The sequence below is a fragment of the Tenrec ecaudatus genome, chromosome 2, assembly GCF_050624435.1.
Source record: "Tenrec ecaudatus isolate mTenEca1 chromosome 2, mTenEca1.hap1, whole genome shotgun sequence".
Taxonomy (NCBI): domain Eukaryota; kingdom Metazoa; phylum Chordata; class Mammalia; order Afrosoricida; family Tenrecidae; genus Tenrec; species Tenrec ecaudatus.
In genome coordinates, this window is record NC_134531.1 from 127,608,670 (window position 1) to 127,629,021 (window position 20,352).

General features: G+C 40.4%; 1 non-coding gene across 1 annotated transcript; it reads left to right on the forward strand.

Annotated features, from left to right (window-relative positions):
• The first annotated feature begins 18,442 nt into the window (after positions 1–18,442).
• Positions 18,443–18,601, forward strand: LOC142441707 (U1 spliceosomal RNA). Its single transcript, XR_012783059.1, has one exon. It is a non-coding gene; the product is annotated as a U1 spliceosomal RNA (small nuclear RNA).
• Positions 18,602–20,352: the final 1,751 nt, after the last annotated feature.

The following is a 20,352-nucleotide window of genomic DNA, read 5'->3' on the forward strand; positions in this document are numbered from 1 at the left end:
ACACAAAGATAAAGTTCAGAGATGCTGGGAAAGAAGGAGGAATGGAAACTAGAAACAGAGAGGAAATGAAATAAGTGATATTCCATTCAGTGGATTGTAATCAAAGAGAAGCCAAATACGCATGAAATATTGAATGGAATACTGATTTGTTCTTTAAATTTTCACTAAAAAAGAAGAAATATTGAAAACTGGAAGGAGAAAATATTGATATATTGTACATTTTATCCTACTGCTGTAGTTATTCTTTCATTTATTTTAAATTATTTTTTGCCCACCTGCCCTCCTGTTCCTTCCTCTTGTTATTCTCTTTAAATATAGACATTTGCAGCTATAGATTTAACACTGAGCATCTTGTAAGTTTTTAATATTGGCTTTTGATTTCCTTTATCTCAAAAAACAATTGTCCTTGCAATTTCTTCTCCCATTCATTGGTTATATTGATGTGTTGTTAGGTGCCATTGAGTTGGTTCTGATCCATAGCTACCTGTGCACAACTGGATGAAACACTTCTTGAATTTGGGCCATCTTCACCATTGTTCCAGTGCCTGAGCCCATTGTTGCAGCCGCTGTGTCCATTATTTCCTCGAAGTTCTTCCTCTCCTTCACTGCCCCCTCCACATTACCAAGTACGATGTTCTACAGGGACTGATCGCTCTTGACAACATGTCCAAAGTAGGTAGAATGAAGACACCCCATCCTTGCCTCTCAGGAGCACTCAGGCCTTACTTCTTCTAAGAAACATTCACGTGTCCTTTCATCAGTCCATGCATTTTCAATATTCTCCTCCAGCACTACAACACCGTATCAATTCTTCAGTCTTCGTTATTCCATGTCCAGCTTTCGCATGCATATGAGGCAGTGGAGAAAACCATGGCCTGGGTCAGGTGTATCTTGGTCCTCACACTAACATCTCTGCTTTCTAAAAGTATAAGGAAGTCTTATGCACCGGATTTACCTAATGTAATTCATCTTTGGATCTCTTCACTGCTGCTCCCAAGAGCACCGATTATGAAACCAATCAAGACAAAATCCTTGACAATTTAAATTTCTCTCCATTTATCATGATGTTGCCTATTGGTTCAATTGTGAGGATTTTGGTCTTTACATTGAGTTGTAATCCATCCTGAAGGCTGTCATCCTTGAAGCAAGTGATTCAAGTTCTCCTCATTTCCAGAAAGCAAGGTGTGTCATCTGCATACTGCAGGTTGTTTATAAGTTTTCCTCCAATCTTGTTTTTAATCTTCATACATTTGTGGAAAACCCAAATCTCCTTTTGTTATTGATCCCATTGTGGTCATAGAGCAACTTTGTATAATTTCACTTTTTCCAAATTTACTTAGACTTGTTTTAGGAGGTATCATAGAGTTTATCCTAGAAAATGTCCCATGGTGTTGATGGAAATGTGCGGTCTGCTGTGGTTGGCTGGAACTGTTTATCTGATATGTGTATTCTATCAGATTCCATACTTATCTGTTAGATCTAGTTGGTTTACACCAAAATTCTTACTGCCAGTGAGTCAATTCTTATAGTGATCCCATAGAGCTGCCTAGTGAGTTTTTGAGACTGTCGATGCTTATGTGGCCCTCGGAGTAGAGGGTAGTTTTGAACTACTGACCTTGCAGATTGTTTGCAGAACCAATGTGTAACCACTCACTTCCAGGACTCCATTGATTTATAGTGTTCAAATGTTCTATCCAGGGGTTGTCACACTTTTGAACTGGAGGGGTCAATCCTGTGCCTCAAAACAATTTAAAAACTATTAAAGAGCCATAAATTGATGAAGGCCATTAAGACTCAGTCTTGAAATGGCTGAGAAGTCTCATGACCTATGTGTCAGTGTTTGCTGATTTCTTCTGTGACTTAACATTTTGAACAGACTGTTAAGGACAAGGACAAGAAAGTATGCAAGGTCTGGGAAAATAGGTTGTTTAATTTTCTCAAAGATGTCTGGCTTGGCAGAAGATAGAGTTGCTATGTGTATCAAATGTGCTTGCTTAACAATGAGATAATTAACCCCGGGTTGTTTCTGCATGGATTAAAGGAGAATGTGGAATAAACTCGGGGCTTCAGTATTCATGGTTGCCCTCCCAATACTTTGTGTCTCTCTTTTTTCCTTAATCCTCACTCCCCCTTTCAGGACTGTTTGACTCGGTGGCAGGCTCTGACAATAAATATATATTTATAAGCAAGTATAATCACCATTGTCTGAATAATGTCTCTTAAATGAAACCACGGTAGTTTTCATTCTCAATTCTCCTTCCGAGCCACATGTGTAACTGAAAGAGCTACGCATGTCTTGTGAGCTGCGGGTTGTCAACTCCCGTATACTGACATAGTGAAGTATTCAATGATTGCTTTTGAGTCGTCTGTTTCTCTCTTTAATTATTATATCAGTTTTCCTTAAAATATTTTACGAGTTCACTATTAGGTTCATATATGAGGATAAGTAAAAAAGATTTGCTACTTTTCAATTTATACATGCACAGGTTTATTCCAAACAAAATGTATTTAAGCCTGTCTCTGTGGTCAGTGGATGACTGCGGACAAATTCTCATAGCAATAAGTTGTATTTGAGGGCTTTGGAGGAAAAAGGTCCAATCAACACAGTAGCTTCTGAGGGTATGTGCTAGATCAGTTAAGTTCAGGCACAGAGGTCAGCTGAGAAAATTATAGCAATGATTATTTTAGGCTATAAAGGGGCAATTTTGATAGATCTTCTCAAAGGATACAGAGCAATCACAGGGGTTTATTTGGAAGAAGTTAAAAAACTACATTGTCAAAAAAAGACTAGGAAAGTTATGCCCAATGAAACATTTTCCCTGTCTTGACCATCAATGTGCCTGCTCATTCTCCGAGGATCGCACAGGTGTCCCAGGAAAACTTCACTGCGGATCCTTATCCCTTTCATTCTCCAGGCTTGACCTTGTCCCTTCTGATTCTTTTTGTTTTGAAACTCAAATCATATTTAACACATGATTCGAGCCTCTCAAGGGTGTCTAAATGGAGTTTTGACATGGTATAAATCTGAAAGACTTCTTCAGGAAAGGGTTACGACAGAGATGTAAATCCTGTCCTCAGAAGTGTATAGACCTAGATGGAGGCTATGTTGAAAAATAATAGCTTCACATTTTGATATCTTTAATAAAAGTTTAAAACAATTTTGTCACATTGAGGACTAAGTTGCACCTGAGGTAGGCCATGGCATTTCTAATTGCCTTGTATGCATGTGAAAGTTGGCATTGAATAAGGAAGACCAAAGAAGAATTGATGCATTTGAATTATGGTGCGGGTACAGAATATTGAAAGGTCCATGGACTGCCGAAAGAATAAACAAATTTGCCTTGAAAGAAGTGCCACCGGAAAGCTCTTTACAGGTAAGGGTATCAAGACCTTGTTTCATGGACTTTGGACATGTGATCGAGGAGACTGGTCCTTGGAAAAGGTCATCATGCTTGGTAATCTCGAGGCCACTGAAAAAGAGCATGGTCCTCGGTGAGATGGATTGACGGTTGCTGCAACAATGAGCGCAAACATAATAGTTGTCCTCACAGCCAACGACCAGGCGGTGCTGCATTCGTTGTGCATCAGCAGCTAGCAGCCACCACCACCGAGATTTTCTAACGGTACTTTCGGTGTACATTATCATCGCATAGCATGCCCTTCTTTTACTCTGGCAACAATTTCTGCCTTAACATGCACCTTATGTGAGAGTCGTATAGAAGCTCCAGTTCTCTTCTGTTTATTATTTACATGGCACCTTTTTTCTGTCCTTTTTCTTTCAAACCATTTAAGTCTTTGAGTCAGAATTGTGTCTCCTAGGATCAGATCTTTTCTTTTCCTAATGTGTCCTACCAATCCCTGCCTTTTGATTGGCATGTACATTCCATTCCCCAGGGTGCTCTAAGGAATTATTGCTGACTTGGTGGATAAGATGGTGTAAATTCGCCCACAGTTTTTAAAGTCCACAATCTTGGCTGATCATGCTCCCTGTGGAGGCTTTAGGGTTGAAACCAGTCTTTGCCTTTCCAGCTTCTGGTTATTGACACACCTTGATTTGTGACCCTGCCGCTTCAACCTCTGCCTCTGGTCAGATTCCTCCTCCTATCCTCTCCGTTTCTCTTCTGTTGCCTCCTGTGAGGACATAAGCCGCTAGATTTAAGGACCTCTTGATCCATTCTGATCTCATCTAAAGGTCCGTAAGTTAATTACAGCTGTAACCCCTCTTCTTCAAATAAGAACACATGTACATGTTCAGGGAATTAGGATGTGGACTTATCTTTTTTGGAGGACAATACCCTTTTGTTTATATTAATTACTAATAAGATAGGATTTGTATTGATGATTTTACTCTGCTTCCTCTAAGCCATATGTGTTTTTTATTGTTTCTTTCTTCTTCCATCCCACATACTTTCCCCCCATTTCAACCGTGTTTCTAAGGCTCATCAGTGCTGCTAAGTGGAACGATAGTTCTTTCATTTTCACGATTGTAGTATATTCCATTGTAAGTGGGCATCCTGCCTACTGTGTAACTGTCAATGAGGTCACATTGGTTGATAGTGGTGCTATAGTTTTCTGGTTCCTTATGGATTTTCCATCTATTTGTTTTGTCAATTGACAGTAAGTATTAAAACCTGGAGGTGATAGGTATAGAGGATAAAGAAGAATTTAAGGAAAAGCAAGACCTTATCAATAAAAAATATATTAAAAAGTCAGTCAGAAGTCATATTCAAGAATGAAAATAAAATGTTAATTTAAAACTGAAAATATCCACTATGTATTGACTGAAGTAAATAAGAATATAAACATTTATATATTAACTCAGGTAAAAATTATTTATGCATATCTCATATGTATGCAGGTTTCCAGGGAGGGAAACAACAAGCAAACTAGCAAATGAGCACTTGGCTCCGTATTTGAAAGGGGTCTAGGAGGGTGAGCACCAATATCCCCTGCAACAGAGAGTTCTGGAGGAGCATGACACATCCTGCGAAGACAGCTGAGAGGAGGGTGTGTGCAGCTCTATTCCTCGTGAACGTGGTGCTTGGGTGGACAGACAAACCAGAGAGAATCTCGAATGTGTGAAGACTCAGAAAATGTACTCCTTATAGACACGACATGAAAAATGTACTAGAGCTTTTTACTGCTCAAAGGTGATGCTTTAACATCCTATGGAAACTTGTTAGAAATGCAGAATTTCAAGCCTTGCTCAGACTTACCAAATTAGAATCTGCATTTTAACAAGATCCCTCGGTGGATTCTATGCACATGAAGGTTCGAGAAGCCTGAGGTGATCAAACAGCAAAAATAGGAAGCGAAAGATGGAGAAGTCTGACTATGAAAAGACGCTATTATTGTCCATTGAGACAAATTACCCATATAGAGTTGTCTAAATATCCTTGTGAATTAAAAAGTATCCTTGAAAGATATGACTTATATCTCATATGTTATAAAAAGGCAGTCTTGCATTTTTATTTACCCCCCTAGGTTATATTGGCCAAGATAAGGAAACATGCATCTACTAAGACAGTGTTCGCCCCCTTGCCTTTATAAGGCGATGTCACTGAACAAATTAAGGAGTGTGAGGTTCCTAAGACCAGAGGAAGCACACACCATTAGCTATGGAGATTAAAAGGAATATATTAAACCACTCTTTTTCTTTGTCACTTTCAGCTGTGTTAAAAAAATACCAGTAGGAGGAAGAAGAGAGAGAAACTATGCTTTAATATTACTTTGTGATTCTAACCTATGAACTGCCAGATTGGTACTGTCAAGTCTTTCTAGACAAGATCATATTTTGATTTTCACTGAATTTCCCCTTGATTTCAAGGCCATGTATGAGCAGACCATTTACTGCCCTGCAGATACTCCAACAACAATTGCAGCAATCCTTTGACAGGAAGCTGCCAGAAGTTCAGGATGCATGGAATCAGAATAAGGGATATCATTGCTGATGTCCTGTATATCTTGGAGATATATATGTATATATATATATATATATATATATAAGCAGAGAACGCTAGAAAGATGTTTTTAGTGTGTTGTATTGACTATGCCAGGGCATTGGACTGTGTGCGTCATTATAAACCATGGATAGCCTTGAGAAGACTTGCAATTCCAGAACGCTTCGTTGTGCGCATGTGGAACTTGCACATGGATCAAAAGGCAGTTGTGCAAACAGAACCAGGGAGATTACATGAGTTAACATCAGGAAAGGTGTGCAACAGGGTTGTACACTCTCACTATACTTATGCAATCTGTATGCTGAGTAAATCATCAGAGAAGCTGGCTTATATGAAAAGAATATGGCATGTGTTGTTATTGTTTACAGAAGCTTCCAATTGTTATGTCGTTAAATATCAAAACATTTTTCTTTATGGATTTTGCTTTGTGTCTCATTTAAGAAATTCTTTCTTATCTTATGTTCCCAGAGATAAATTTTATATATTATTGTTAATTACTTATATTACTAATTCTATATACATAATTGAACAAGGGACTTCATTGCTGATGTCAGATGAATCTTGACTTGATGCAGAGAACCCCAGAGAGATGGTTACTTGTGCTTCATTTACTGTGTAAAGGCCTTTGACTGTGTGGACCACAATTAACCTTGAGAAGAATGGGAATTCCAGAACCCTTGATCATGCTCCCTTGGAAGTTGTACCTGGATCAGGAGGCAGTTGTGCAAACAGAACAAAGGAATCCCACATGGTTTTGAAGCAGGGAAGGCATCCATCAGGGTTGCATTCCCTGACCACATTGTTCAATCTATATGTTGAGCAAATGTCAGAGAACCTGGGTTATATAGAGAAGAGCCTGGTAACAGGATTGGAGGAAGGCTTATTAACAACCTGAGATAGGCAGATGACACATCTTTACCTCCTGAAAGTGAGGAAGTATTGAAGCACTGGCTCATGAAGATCAAGGATTGTGGCTGTCAGTATGGATTACAACTTAATGTGAGGAAGACCCAAATCTTCACCACCGGACCATTAGGAAACATCAGACATGGAGAAAAGTGTGAAGTTTTCAAGGGTTTTGTCTTGCTTGGATCCACAATCAATGCTCTTAGAAGCAGAAGACAAGAGATCCAAACACAGACTGCATTAAGTAAATCTGCTGCACCAGACCTTTTTAGAGTATTGATGAGCAAGGATGCTACTTTGAGATGTGCCTGATCCAAGCCATGGCATTCTCCGTTATATCATATGCTTGTGAAAGTTGGGCATCGATAAGGAAACCATAGAAACGCTGAAGCAGTTGAATTGTGGTGCTGGAGAAGAAAATTGAAAGTACTATAGACTGCTAAAAGGAAAATTGTCTTGGAAGAAGTAAAGCCAGAGTGCTCCTCAGAGGCAAAGATGGGAAGATTTCATCTTACTTACTCTGGAGAGCTCGGTCCCTGGAGAAGGACATCATGTGTGTTAAAGTGGAAGGGAAGTGCAAAAGTGGAAGGCCCTCAGGGAGATGGAGCGATCCAGTGTCCGCACGAATGCCTCAGGCTTAGGAACAACAGCGAGGATGGTGCAGGACTAGGCAGTGTTTCCTTCTGTCCTGCCTAGGGTTGCTATGGGTCAGAGGCGACTTGACGGTACCGAAAAACAACAACATTATTGTCAAGTTTCTACTGATTTTTGTGTGTGTATATGTGCCTAGTGTGAAGTAGGGATCTAATTTCATTTTATTCCACGTAGATGACCAATTGCCTAACAATTAATTGACATCTTATCCTTTTTTCTCCTCCCAGTGGAACTTCTTTCTTAAACCCAGGCTTACCTTACAGGACTGTAAGACCTTTGATGATAGAAATCTTGGCCTATCGAGTTCATTGCTCCATCTCAAATATCTAGGCCAGTGCCAGGCATCTAGCAGCTATCTAAATTTATTCAACGAATGAAACTGTCAGTGACTTTCTGGTTTCCTATTACTTCTGTTTTTACTAATTTCATGGCAATATATAAAACATAAGTCATCATGGTTCCTAAACAAAGAACTTTGACCAGGGGATTTCAGAGTTTTAAGTGATCTCCTTTTCCCAAGGTAGATAGCTTATCAACTTATATTTCTGAAAGGTCCTAAATGCCTTATCATAGCTCACATGAAAATGAAAACCACAGGGCTCACATCTATTCCTTTGAAAAGGAAAAGTTATTTCTATTTTAGTGATTACGTATTATCAAACCTCCAACCAAACCCACTGCCATCGAGTGGATTCTGACTCATAGAAATCCAGAACAGGGTTTCCAAGGCTGCAAATCTTCGTGGTATGGGATCCCTCTTCTTTCTCCTGGATGGACGTGATAGCACTTACTAAACTGGGACTTGAAAGTGATAGTAGGCAGTGATACCTGGAAGTGATATTAGGCAGTGATACCTGGAAGTGATATTAGGCAGTGATACCTGGAAGTGATATTAGGCAGTGATACCTGGAAGTTTGAGTTGGAGAGGCACATGTGTGAAATTTATTTGGATTCTAGAGGAAATAGCTTCTCCCTCCACTTTGTTTCTTCATTTCAGTATATATTGAGCACCTTACTCCCTCCAGGGGCTCCCTTCAAAGGTGTGGGGGAGGCCATGCTCCACAGCAGTTGTCACATCTTACATGAGTTCCCTTCGACATGGTCCTTTAGCACTTTGCGCAGGTTTAAAATAGAGGGGGCTTAGAGGTCACCCTATAGAGTTTATGACTTGATTAGGACTTGTTTGATGGGTATAATATAATAAGGAAGGACAAAAGTCAGGAAGGGTTCATATAATGAAATTTCTAGGGGGAGAATCCAGAAGGAAGGGTGGAAGATGGGGACAGGGGATGGGAAAAGAGGTTTTGGCATAAATACCTTAAATGAAATCTTCAGGCTGGAAAGAACTGGTTTAATTGAACATTTCTCCCCAATGAAACTACAGCCATGATGACTAAGAGATCAGTGTTTTACCGGAAACCGGAATCTAATCACAGCAGCATAGTCACTTGAAGGCCAGGGTGAGTTTACCAATGAAATCCTTCCATTTCCTGTGGGCTCAAGTAGATGCGCATCTCTCTCACACACCGTGGCATAAAACGAGGCATCTCATGTGGCAGGCCAACCTGAAAATGCACCTCTTGGAGGGCCCACAAAGGCAATTTATAACATTAAAACTGGTGTTACATTCCAAATGCTAAAAACAAATGAGATGGTGAAAATTTTAATTTTGCCATTAAGTCAAAACCAAGTATGGGAGGCCAGGATGGCGAGACTTTGTCTCACATACTTTGGACACAGCAGGAGACAGCAGCCCTAGGAGAAGGACATCCTGCTTGGTAAAGTGGAGGGGCGGTGAGAACAACAAAAGCAGACCTCTGACAGCTGGGTGACACAGTGTCTGCAACAACGGGCTCAAATATAGGGACGACTGAGAGGCGGCGTTTTGTTCTATTGTGCGCAGGGTCACTATGGATCTCAACGGACTTGATGGCACTTCAAACAGCAACAATCACAACGTCAGAACCCAGCCTAACAATTTGATTTTTTGCAGTCCATTTCTCTTAATACACGTGTCTTAAATCAAATCCCTGAATACAAACTGTCGAGATAGAAGCCAAGCTGTGATGCGGTTGCCAGCATTGGGCAAGCTCAAGGTGCTGACTCAGCACTGTTTTATCAAGTCGTTGGTGGTGCCGGCTAGGTGTAGCAGGAGCACCAAGGAGTGGCTTTTTGAAACAGGAAGCCAGACGTCAGCCATCCATCACTGCATAGGACACTGGAGAGGAAACAGTAAATAAAAAACATCTAATTCTGTATTTTTTTTTCTTTTGCTGATGTAATATTTTCATTGATGGATTACATTCTGGGAGAAATGAGGTTTGTAGATAAGTAGTACATTCTTTCAAATTGAAAAATATGATAAGTGTTAGGAGTTCCCAGGGACTTGACTGAATAATCAGTTCTTGGAGCTTTGTCTGCCTATAAGACTCAAATCTTCTCCCCCGCAAGAGTGTATTGGTCCTTGGGGCCTGCAGGAAGCAAACGTTGACAGCTTCGCTTCAATCAGTGTGCTGCTCTTTCCGCAGGCATTCTCACCTGGCAGAGACGTCGCGGTCATGGTGCTGTGCACGCACTCCCTCGCTGTGGAGTACATTTTCCCGTGAATAGCGCTGGAAGCCCTCCAATGATGTAGAATCCCTGTGAGAAATCATGTAGCTCGTATAGAGATCTATTCCCAAACAATTACCAAATCAAGCAGCCCTCTGAGCCTGCATTACACCATTGTTGCACTCAGTCAGGTACCGCCATCCGTTATCATTTCCTAGGCAGGAAACACATCATTCTAAGACTTACAATGGCCTCTCACGTCAGGGAGACTGGGTGTCTTATTGGTTATTCTAGCAGTGATTCGTCTCCCCACGCCGCACCTCTCTTTTAATTGTGTATGTGAGGGGAATTAACCTATACTTCCTTCCCCTTCCGTCCCAACCTGTAACAGTCTGGTGTTCTGTGTGCTCATGGGCAGACATATTTTGGAAAGTGCTGACTCCTTCTCCTTTTAAAGAGAGGAATCAGCTGCCTCCTTTGTGCTTGCCTTGCGACACTTTCATTTTAATACTCTGGTCACTGCCTAAACTGCCTCAGGGAAGTAAGTGAAGGTTCACCGGGAATGGGGAGAGGAAGAAATTTACAGAAATATTTCCTAGGTTGTATGATTTATGAATTTATTGGTGGTATTTATTATTTTTCCAATAGGTAGAAAGTGTCAGGATTTTTTTTAACAGTCAAGGTGATATTTTGCTGTGAACCAGAATTGTGCTACGAAGAAATACTTGAAAGAAAATTCTCAAACTAGAGCAATAAGAACCAAAGTTCCAACTCACTGCAAATGAGTCAGTGCTGACTCATAGTGTGACCCATGGAAATAGAAAGCCCAGTGTGTTAGGCCAAGTGGGCTCGAGAAACAAATCCAGGGAAACTCATGTATGTGTAAGAAAGAACTTTTATACCAAGAAGTAATCATACATGGAGAAAAACATCCCACCCCAGTCCTACTCAAGTCCATAAGTCCAATACTAGTCCATAAGTTCTTCTGGAGACTCAGACAGTCACAAGTAATGATGCAGAATGCAGGATAGTCACAGGTTGGTGGGTGCAGAGTCCTGAGGACCCGATGGTGGATGAATCCACCAATCCATCAATCAAGGTCAGCCAGCTGGAAGGTGAAGGCAGAGAGAGAGGGGGGATGTTCCCAGGGCCCTCCTTAAGAAAAGGCCACGCCCACAGGGAGGCACCATCAAGCTGTGATCTGATTGACAGGCTAGACTCCACCCCTACACTTTTATAGAGCTTCAAGTTGACATGAAATTATATAACTACCACCCGATTCTTTCTGCCTTCGAGCTGCTGGTGGTTTTGCCCTGCGCACCATGCTGATCACAGCCCAATGCAGAACCATTATTCCACAGTGCTCCAAGAACCCTAGTACTAATTCACTGATAAGGCTATTCCTGCATAAAGCAAAAAGTAAAAGTCTCAGTGGCTAAGCTAATTTGATCAAAACCATACTTGCTTAATAGTAATATCTTTACTTTCATCCTCCCCTAACCATTTGCTCAATTAGTAAGAACAGATTAATGTTAATTGGTTCTGAGGACATGAGTTGTAGTGAGTGAATGATTTTGTTGATCTCTTTAGTAATTCAGAGTGCCAGCTCATGAATATTGTAATCTGGGATGCCGCTCAAGGCTTCTGAAACCTTTCCAGCGTGGCAGACACTGCTGGTGTCCTTGCTATGGAGGACACAGTGTGAGAACTGCACCCGATCTGATCCCGCCACACTAAGGCAAAACATTAATGGGGTGCAACAGAACAGCAAGGGAATGGAGCCGCGAGGTCCCCAGGGAATGTTGAAGGTGGACTTCGGGGCCAGGCCATGGTGCACCAACAGACTGGACTGGAAAACACTCCTAAAGGCCAACAAACAGTGCTTGAACTAACTACAAGCTTTTTTTTCCTTGTTGTGTTTTGTCATTGGTTTGTTGTTGTTTTGTTGTATATTGTTGCTTGGTTTAGCTCTATCTTTTTTTGTGTGCATGTTATTATCTCTTCAGGTCTGTCTAAATAAGATAGGCTGGATGAACAATCTGGAGGAGAAAACAATGGGACCGAAAGTTCTGGGGGTACATGGGAGAGGGGGAGGTGGGGAAAAAGGAAGTGGTGTTAACAAACCCAGGGACAAGGGAACAAGTGATCCAAATCAGTGGTGAGGAGGGTGTGGGAGGCCTGGAAGGGTATGATCAAGGGTAATGTAACCAAGAGGAATTGCTGAAACCCAGGTGGGGACTGAGCATGATAGTGGGACAGGAGGAAAGTCAAAGGAAATAGAGGAAAGAGCTGGGAGGCAAAGGGCATTTATAGAGGTCTAGATAAAGATATACATATGCAAATATATTTATATATAAGGATGGGGAAATAGATATATGTGCATAGATTTATAGATTTAGTATTAAGGTAGCAGAAGGACATTGGGTCTCTACTCAAGTACTCCCTCAATGCAAGAATACTTTCTTCTATTAAGTTGGCATTCTATGATTCTCACCTTCCAGACACAACCACTGAAGACAAAGTGGGTGAACGAGCAAATGTGGTAAAGAAAGCTGATGATGTCTGGCTATCAAAAGATATAGCACCTGGGTCTTAAAGGCTTGAAGGTAAACAAGTGGCCATCTAGTTCAGAAGCAGCAAAGCTCACATGGAAGAACACACCAGGCTGTGTGATCACGAGGTGCTGAAAAGATCAGTTGTCAGGCATCAAAGAACAAAAAAATCATATAATTGTGTGCTCACCTCCCTGATACGATAGCTGAAGACAAATGGGTACATAAGCAAATGTGGTAAAGAAAGCTGATGGTGCCTGGCTATCAAAAGATATAGCATCTGGAGTTTTAAAGGCTTGAAGGTAAACAAGTGGCCATCTAACTCAGAAGCAATAAAGCCCACATGGAAGAAGCACACCAGCCGGTGTGAACATGAGGTGTCGAAGGGATCAGGTATCAGGTATCAACAGAATAAAAAATCTTACCATAGTGAATGAGGGGGGGAGTGTGGAGTGGAGACCCAAAGCCTATTTGTAGGCCAGTGGACATCCCCTTACAGAAGGGTCTCAGGGAGGAGATGAGGCAGTCACAGTATGATATAGCAATGACGAAAAATACAACTTTCCTCTAGTTCCTAAATGCTTCCTCTTCCCCCACTATCATGATCCCAATTCTACCTTACAAATATGGCTAGACCAGATATTTACTGGTACAGATGTACACTGGTACCGATAGGAACTGGAAACACAGAGAATACAGGGAGGATGATCCCTTCAGGGCCAGTGGTGTAAGTGGTGATACTGGGAGGGTGGATTTGAAAGGGGGAACTGATTACAAGGATCTGCATGTGATCTCCTCCCTGGGGGATGGACAACAGAAGAGTGGGTGAGTGGAGACACTGCACAGGGCAAGATATGACAAAATAATAATTTATAAATTGTCAGGGGTTCATGATGGAGTGGGGAGCGGGGAGGGAGGAGAAAATTGAGGACCTGATGCCAGGGGCTTAAATGGAGAGTAAATGTTTTGAGAATGATGAGGGCCATGAATGTACAAATGTGCTTTACACAATTGATGTATGTATGTATTGTGATAAGAGTTGTATGAGCCCCTACTAAAATGATCAAATAATTTTTATATTAAAAAAATTTAAAAATACAACACCGCAACAGAAAAAAAAATCCCCTCTGAGCAACTTCTTATACAATGTCTCTGTGCTGTAGGCTTTACGATGTACATACCTCAATTTGGTTCTCAAATTTTGTGAACAGCATACTATTTTTACCATTTTACCGATGAGGGAAACTGAGGCTCTAAATAGAAAATAATTGGCTGAAGTTATTTTTCTGATAACAAAGTCTTTACTCCTCTTCGTATATCTTCTGGTTCCTGAAAGGAAGTTGGGGTTTCTGTAGGCAATGAGGAAGAACTTTATAGCAACATTTTCTGGACAGTATTTTTTATAAATTTATTTGTTGAATTTATTATCTGCAACAAATTGCTGTTAGCTGCTTGTGGGTTCCAACTCGCAAAGACGCTTTGACAATAAAATGAAATTCCCATTCTGTACCCTTGTCACCTTCATTACTATGTTCGATCTCTGTCGCAACTGCTGCCCATCCACTTGGTTGAGGGCTTCCTGTTTCTCACAAACCCTGTCCTTTCCCAAGCATGACGCCTTTTCTCCAGACACGCGTCCCTTCTGATAACGTGTCCAAAGTACGTGTGATGAAATCATGACAGCTTTGCCTTTGAGGGGCACTCTGGATGCACTTCTTCCAATACCGATTTGTTTCGTTTTGGAAAGTCCACAGTATGTTTAATATCCTTTGGCAGCACCGTCCTCCAAAGGCATCATTGCTTCGTAGCCATTCTTTACTCACGATATGAGGAGATCGAAAATACCTAGGCTCCAGTCAGCCATGCCTTACTCTTCAAAATGACTTGCCTTTGGATACCTTTAAGAGGCTTTTGCAGCAGATTCGCCCAATGTAATGCATTTTTTTATTGGTCCGCTGCTTGTATGGGCATTGGTAGTGGATTCAAGTAAAATGAAATCCTGAGCAACGCCAGTCAGTTCTCTGTGTTTCCTGATGCTGTATATGGATCCCATTGTAAGGATTTATTTATTATTTATCTACATCGAGGTGTTATGCATACTAAAGGCTATAGCCTGGAAACTTCACATTCAGTAAGCAAAGCTATCTCACGTCTCCATGCCTCAGGTTGTTAATGGGACTTCCTTCAATCTGGACGTCACATTCTTGTTCATGTAACCCAGCTTCTTGGATTACTTGCTCAGCATACAGACCGAATAACTCTGGTGAAAGGGTATAATCCTGAAACGCAGCTCGCCTGCTTTTCAACCACAGTGTGCGCTGCCACTGCTTGAAGAACATCCTCTTTGTCTATCACAGGTTCCTCATGAGCACAATGAAGTGTTCTGGAGTCCCATTCTATGCCACAATTTGATATGATCCACACTGGCCAATACCCCTGTCACAATAAAAACACAGGTAAACCTATTTCTACACCGCTTTAATATCTTCATCGTCATTTCGAATATCCTAGGGGGAAAACACTTGAAACAACCTTCAATCCTCAACTAGTACCTTCACTTAGATCGATTTAAATATTTTCCTATCAAGCAGGATATGTCCAAAAGATGCCTTTTCAATCTTTATGTGGCAATAATGTATATGTTATTCCAGCCTATGAATAAATCTGATATTTATATTTGCATGATTCCACAGTCTTCCTAGTCTAATAGTTTTTGACTATTTTTTAAAAAGATGAATTTTATTCAAATGAATTAGCTTCTCAACACTGACATTGGGTACAGTGCATCCATGTGAGTTGGGGTCTGGTTATTTAATGGCATGTTGGCTGCTATCTGTTCTATTGATATACTTTCATAATTTTGCTTGACTAATCATCTGCACTGTCAATCCAGGAAAAGAAAAGTAAAATGCACAAATAAATTATGGTTATTTGATAAATTGTAAGTGAAGTGATAGCAGAGGGATAAGGAATAAATGGTAAGTGCCAAGATACATGTCTTAAAAAAAAAAGACATAGAAGCATCTTTACTTCATTGAAAACCAGAAAATGTGACATTTTTGTCTCCTAGGTATCTGTGTTAATCTGAACATGTTTACTTTTTCATCACATATATTTTTAATGGATACATTAAATAAAGATGATCAATTTTAGAGGTTAAAATATAGAAATTTTAGATGCCAAATTAAAAAAATACTCCTATTTAATTTTTCTAAAGAAGATCTTCTTCCCCATCTTTCAAATTTAGAAGTTTTGAAATTTGTAGATAAAAATCCTATAATTCTGAATGAAGCATGAGAACAATGAAATTTTAATTGTATAGCTTTTCAAACGCAGTCCAAAATCAACAGTTAATGTTAAACAAGACTGACTTCAATTTACTCTGCATTTTTTGACGTTCTATCACACAAACTTTGCTTTAAAACGTTAAGTAAGCATTAAAACATGCAAATGCTCTAAATCTTCTATCTTACTTAGAAAAAGGTTTCCACCTCAAGAATTAAATTTTTTGCAAACATATATATTAAGGTGACCAGATTTTAACATTGGTAGAGTGGGACACCGTTGATAAAACTCATATCCTGGCTAAATAGCCACATGGCAGCCGAAAACTGTATACCCTAGCTTGTCCTGCATTCTTTCAAAAAATCGGGACTTTTAAAAAACACCTCAGGACGTGGGAAAATTGTATATATATATATATATATATATATATATATATATATATATATATATATATATATATATATATATATATATATATATATATTCCAGAATGTGATTACTTCTGATTGGCTTGTCAGTTTACCCTTGGCCTCTCTTTGCTTTTATTTAGTGTAAATTTCAATGTATTGTTTATAAGTTATTTCTGGAGCCACTGTGAAGAGTCTGCCTATCTGTAATGCATCTCACAGGAAGACCATGTGTTTCCAGTGAGGAATCAAACAAGGTTGATTTCTTATTTTATCCCATTAGGAGAGATTATATGCTGTACAATTAAAATTTTTAAAACTGTGTTTTTACCTAGTATATGATACATTTTGAAGAATGTCCCATGCACTCAGAAAGATAATGAACTTTATTTAGTTCTTTTTTGGGGGAAATAAAACATTTTGTTTTCTTGTATTTAACTGATCTAATAAATAACAGCTTTGTCAGTGGATTGAACATGTGGATATTTGAAATAGATGATGATGTAATGGTGTACAGAAGGGATTGTAGATGTAGATAGGGATTGGCGATATTGTTTAAGGTACTTGAATCAGATATGAGGGCAGATAACATTTTCGTTTTTCCAAATCATTTTATTAGGAGCTAAACCAGACATCATACCATTCCATGGTTCAGTCATATCAGGCAGTATTGTACAATCGCTACCATCAGTTTCAAAACATTGTCTTCCTTCTTGAACTCTTTTTTCCAGTTGATGCTCTATAGCAGGAGTCTTCAAACTTGGGCCCGTGGGCCACATTTATCCGGCCTGCTGGGTGTTTTTGGGGCTGCCTGTCCTGCTCAGCAGTGCACATGTGTGGAATGTGCTTCCGCACTGCAATCTCAGACTCCCCACCTTCTCTGTCTCTCCACTCCTCCTCTCAGTCTCTGGTGTGATCGGAAGAGTCGTGAGCTTGCCTGTGCAGAGCCTGCTGCTGCCAGAGGACCCAGGTAAGAATAAGTTAGGATTTTTTTGGTTTTGTTTTGAAGTTAGGAGGTTTATATATATTTGCAGTTAGTAGGGCCTTTTTTTTGCAGTTAAGGGGGGACCTTTTTTCCTGAAGTTAGGAGGTCTTTTTTAAAAAAATTGGTTAGTTGGGGGTGGTTTCTAGCAGTGATAACGCAAATAGTGCACAGTGCTAATGCAAATCGTCAGTGCTCAAAGGTAATGCAAATTATGAGTGCTCAGTGGTAATGATAATTGTAAATGGTCAGTGTTAATGCAAATGGTCAGTGTTCAGTGTTATCACATGGGGGCGCCAAACTGGTAATCTGCCTAGGCCCCATGGGAACTTAATCTTGCTCTGCAGACATTCGAGGAGTAGGAAACCCAATTTAATTCACAGTGAGTGCATTTATATTCTGATTGCTATTCAGTTGTGTATGATGTTGTATGTTGCGTGCTGTGTAAGCCCCGTTTCACACTGTTGTGATCTCTGAGCAGTACGAGTTCAGCCATATGCTTGTCTGGCTGAACTCGCATTTTTCCCTGCAGTGGAATCTGATTGCATGGGTCTTCTCACCCATGCGATCAGATTCCTGTGCGAGTTCACAGATTGCAGTGTGGTTCACACAGGGTAGTGTGAACTGGAAAGGTGGGAGGAACTGGCTCTGTAATCATGCGGGTTCCTGCACTGCATCACTGTGAGCCTGAGGTAAAAGTGGAGTTCACCAATATGGGCACTGGTGAGGCTGAAATGATGTGGACTGGCAAGGCTGCATTGATGGACACTGGTCAGACTGCATTAATGGGCAGTGCAGTCTATATGTCTCTGTGTGGATGAAGTTATTGCTGGTATATTGTTTTTGTGTATTACTGATAGCAATTTGGAATCTTTAGTAAACAATGATATCAAGAAAGAGAAAAATTGACTCGGAGTGTAGTATATTCAAAGAACAATGGGCATATGATTACTTTTCCATGCAGTACAAGGAAAGAGCTGTGTGTTTGATATCCAGAATATAGTGTCTGTGTTCAAAGAATACAATTTGCGTCAACACTATCAAACTCAACATAAAGATAAATATGATTGTTTGGTTGTAGAAGTGAGAAAAGATAAAACATTACAACTGAAAAATACATCGACAACTCAGCAAAATACTTTTGTGATACTTACCTGGCAGGGGAGATACCATGATCACGAAGGTGGTTTCCCCAGGGCGAGGCTTATCCATTGCACTCCGGATGTGCTAACCCCTGCGATTTCCCCAAATGTGGGAAACTCGACTGCATAATTTGTGGTAGTGGGGGACTGCATTCGTGCTAAAAAAAACAAACAAACAAAAAAACTTTTGTGAATTAGGAGCAGCTAAATATTTCATCACTGCGAGCAAGTTTTCAAGTTGCCAAGCTAATAGCGTACACTGGCAGACCATTCGTGGAGGGTAAATTTGTTAAAGAAGGCCTTATTTCTGTTGCCAAAGAGATGTGTTCAGGTAAGGCTGATTTATTTAGTACAGTGAGTCGTTCAGGAACTACAGTTACATGAAGGATTGAAGAAATGGGAGACAATTTGCATCAGCATTTGCAAAACTCCGCCACAAAACTTTCCTATTTTTCCTTGGCACTCAAGGAAAGTAATGATTCTTGTGATTCTGCACAACTTCTAATTTTTATTTGTGGGACGAATGACTGTTTCAAAGTCACAGAAGAGCTTGCTGCACTGCAAAGCATCAAAGGAACAAGTACAGGAGAGGATGTCTATGAGAAGGTTTGCCAAACTGTGAATGGTTTGGAGCTGGACTGGGCTAAACTCGCCAGTGTGACAGCTGATGGTGCTCCTAGCATGGTGGGGTCTAAGAAAGGAGTAATTGCTCGCATTAACCAAGAGATGGACAAACTTAACCATTCTCATCCAATAGCCATAGACTGCCTCATCCACCAACAAGCTCTGTTATGAAAATTGTGGTATCGAGTTAATTTCATTAGAGCTAATGCACTAAACCACAGACAATTTCAGGAATTTCTGTCTGGGCTAAATGTTGCCTATGAAGATGTTCTGTACCACACAGAAGTCCGTTGGCTGAGTCGAAGGAGAGTTTTGAAACATTTCTATGACTTCCACAGATTACAGCTTTTCTGCTTTCAAAAAACAAGGAAGTACCAGAGCTCAATGGTGCAGTATGGAAATGGCACCTTGCCTTTCTGATGATGTAACAGAGCTACTCAGCAGTTTCAATGTGCAACTTCTAGGAAAGGGGAAGCTCACCTGTGAGATGCAATCACCTGTGAAAGTATTTGAAATAAAATCAGGCCTCCTCATCAAACAAGTGAAGGAGGAAAATTCCTGCCATCTCCCCACAACTCAAAATCCGTTAGTGGAAAACCATTGGTTGCCTTCCCAAACAAAATATCTGTGGATTCACTGGAAAAGTTGCAAAAGGAGTTCCGATTTAGATTTAAAGAGCTTCATCTGCACGAACAGGACATACAGCTTTTCCGTAACCCATTTTCTATTGACATTGTCTATTTACCAGATGGAGCTGGCTGAACTGCAGACTTGTGACTCTCTGGAAGACGCATTCAAGGCAAGCAGCCTTCCTACTCTCTGTGCCTCTCTCGACTCTGAGACACATCCTCATCTCAGGATCCATGCACTCAAAATGCCAACCATCTTTGGCAGCACTTATGTCTGTGAACAGACTTTTTCCAGAAGGAAACATCTGGAATATCCAACCAGATCTAGACTAACTGATGCACACTTGCAGCACTTGTTACGACTAGCAAGTGACAAATATGGAACCGGACATTGACCATCTCATTAGCAAAAAGCAGGCCATAGTTCCCATTGAAATACTGGTAAGTTTGTTGATTTAACTTAACTTGTTCTTCATTTTAAATATTGTATTTGTTCCCGTTTTATTTTTTTTACTTGAAAATAAGTTATGTGCAGTGTGCCTAGGAATTTGTTCATAGTTTTTTAAAAAAAACTATAGTTTCGCCCTCCAACGGTCTGAGGGACAATGAACTGCCCCCCTACCCCCATTTATAAAGTTTGAGGACTCCTGCCTTAGGGGAT